The sequence below is a fragment of the Phyllobates terribilis genome, unplaced genomic scaffold, assembly GCF_046119375.1.
Source record: "Phyllobates terribilis strain yellow unplaced genomic scaffold, ASM4611937v1 Scaffold_329__1_contigs__length_2103183, whole genome shotgun sequence".
In the NCBI taxonomy this organism is placed as follows: domain Eukaryota; kingdom Metazoa; phylum Chordata; class Amphibia; order Anura; family Dendrobatidae; genus Phyllobates; species Phyllobates terribilis.
Window position 1 is genome coordinate 1,680,571 of NW_027363089.1, and position 3,195 is coordinate 1,683,765.

The following is a 3,195-nucleotide window of genomic DNA, read 5'->3' on the forward strand; positions in this document are numbered from 1 at the left end:
CTATGCTCTGACCATGGTGGATCACTACTCACGTTTCCTGGTGGTCGCCCCCGTCAAAGACCTGACGGCAGAAACAGCAGCAAAAATGTTCCAAGTGTATTTCTGCAGACCCCAAGGCTACCCTGAGCAGGTGCTGACGGACCAGGGCCCGGCCTTTGAGGCTGAGTTGTTCAAGGAGTTCTGCCATCTCTACGGGTGTAGAAAGATAAGAACTATGCCTTACCACCCACAAACAAAGCGTCTCTGCAAAAAGATGAACAACATCATCATCGACCTGCTAAGGACCATACCACTTGAGGAGAGAAACCAGTGGCCAGACCTACTACCAGACCTAGTGGATCTGTACAATCATATACCAGTCAGTTCCACCAATTGCACTCCGGCATATCTCATGCGGGCAAGGCCAGGAAAGCTGCCCATGGATCTGGAGCTTGGTGTTGTTGAACCTGAAGCTGATATGACCACTGAGGACTGGGACACGACCAGACAAAAGCAGTACAGAAGGGTACAAGCCTGGGTCGAGGACAGTCTCACTCAAGCAAGGGACAAACAGGAAGCCAACTACAACAAAAACGTACCTGCAGAACCTTTCACACCAGGTGAAACAGTACTAAAAAGGAAAAGACGCAACCACAAACTGGATGACCAGTGGGAAAAAGACCCCTACACTGTGTTACCGTCAAGATTTGACAACAAAAAGACTTGTATAATCAGTCGAGATGGAGGAAAAACATCTACAGTGTCCAGGGACCATCTAAAATTGTGTCCAGATTTACTGAAACCCCAAGAAAAAGTGCTTCTCACAATCCAGGAAGAACCTGAAGAAGCGGTGATACACACTGACCTTGGAGACTTCCCAGCTGATTGGCCTCAGATAGGAGGTGCAGTAATAATTCCAGTACTCCAATTCTATGAACAACCAGAAAACCCTCTACACCAAGTTGTACCTGTAAGTGCTGCAGAAGAGCCAGCTCAAGAAGTATCCCCGGATGAAGGATCCCCGGCAGGAGCAGAGCAAGAGGGCCCAGCCAATGGTAGACTTGCCAGTACAAGAGAGAGGTTAAGGCAGTTTTACAACATGCTTACACGTAGAACAGATAGAATAACTGAGGATACAGACACTGACACTCCACCAACCACAGCATTACGCAGATTAGTACGCAGCACAAGAGGTAAACCTCCTGCTAGGTACACACAGTAGATGATCAAAATTGCTGAAAGTGTAGATAGTTACCCCTGGGGTATTGTGTATTAACTTGAAATGTACTGTATAATTGTGTATTTTCATGCATATGTCCTTATTAATTTGTGCTTAACCTCATTAATTTCCTTTATTCTTGGCATAAAGAACTGTGTGACTGAGGACTGTGTGCAGCCCAAAAACTTTTATTGTATATAATTGCGCTCCCTGGAGTGCCCTTTAGGTGAGCTCAGAAGGAAAACCTGTCTGGAGTGGCTCTCTTGGAGGTCCAACGCGGGATCTTCATGCCCTGCAGCCACCCCAGGGCCTATGTAGAGGGTTTAAGACAGGTCCCTCAAAAACCACCAAGTACTCTACCTTGTGAGATGGACATCCTTTTTGGGAACCTCACCATAGGAGACTCGAATTCTGAGGGCACTCTGCTTTGTTTAATTGTTATGCAATGTTTAAGATTGGTGCCTCCCATAATGGGAAGATTGTTCATGTATTGCTTATGTTTCCTATTGTTATTGTTTTATAAAATGTACTTCATCCCGGGAGTGCTGAGCTTAACTAGGGGGGAATGTGAAGCCCAGCTGTGCTTGGTATCACAACTCCTAGAAGGGTGTATCGATGGATTCCTCACAAGAGGCCCCCATAACCATTCACACATCTCCACTTTCCACCTCAGACCACCAGAGGGAGCCCGTTAGGGATATAAAACGGAAGGTGGAGCCAGGCAGCTGAGGCTGTTGGTGAGTTCCTGCAGAGTGAGACACAGAAACAATTCAGTCTAAGTCAGAGTCTAGTTCAGTCTGGTTTAGCAGTGAGTCCAGTACAGCCTTAGAGGAGTTACCTCAGAGAACAAAAGCCTGTTCCAGCTCCTGCAATTGCTAGCTTGCAGTGGAGCTTATCCAGATCAAGACTCCGAGTAGCTCAGAGAGGTGAGCCTTAGGTGTGTCGGCGCCATAAGATCGGTGAAGCGCGGCAAGCTGCCGTTAGTGTGAGTAGCCTATTGAGGGCCCGAGTAGGCCGAAGGCGAGTAGAGAGTTAGTTCATAGGGGGCAGAGGAGCTTAACTAGCTCACCCCGAAGAAGCAATTACCGGACACCGGGTCCGAAACTTACCGGGATCTCCAAGACCCAGTAAGATAAACCGGAATCCCTGGAGAACTACAAGTCCCAGGATCGCTAAAGTGCTGATACGTAACAGAGCCAGGAGACACATAGGCCCCGTAAGTCGGGAGTGTGTAATCCGACAGAAGGCCCTACCACAAGGTCAGCCAGCGCAGGACAGAGACAAAGTTAGGCCTAGCTCCAGGCAGGTCAGAAACTTACTATGCAGAATCAAGAAACAGGAGGCCCAAAACCCGCTCATTGAGGAGGATCAGGACATACACCCTTCACCCTACAGTGCTCTGGGGAGTGCCTGAATTTCCATCAGTAAAAGGTACTGAAGTGACCATTGTGTCTGTCCCTGTTCTTGCTCTGACCCGGCGGGGTCTCTTCGTCCTGCTTTCCCCATTCATACACTGCCCTGAGGACTAGCTCCACCTGTGGGGAGATTTACCATCCAGCTGCCTTATCAACTGCGCAGCGCTGGTGTATATCATCAGAAACCATAGGTGGCGTCACAAACTTTTATAAACTTAATATCTATCAATGCCTTTTTAAAGAGAGACCCCAGAGTATGGGCCCGGGAGCCGACCACCGCGACCTCCTTAAGGCTAAAGGCACGGGTAACGGAGTCATTCCCCATCCCCTGGGCTAGTCACCCCCACCCCGCCTCATGGTGGAAGCGGACGACTTGCTCTTCCACTCGGGCACTGGGACAAGTGGCCTCCTCCTGACGAGCCCGGGATTTAGCAGCTTTGGCCCGTACCTCGAGGCGTTCGCAGCGGAGCTCCCGTTGACGTTGCTCCCGAGCAAGCTGGAGTATCTGCTTGCTGCACCGCTGGCTCCTCCTCTGCGCTTCAGCCCGGGGCTCCAGGGGGAAGCCCATCAGATACCCCCCCT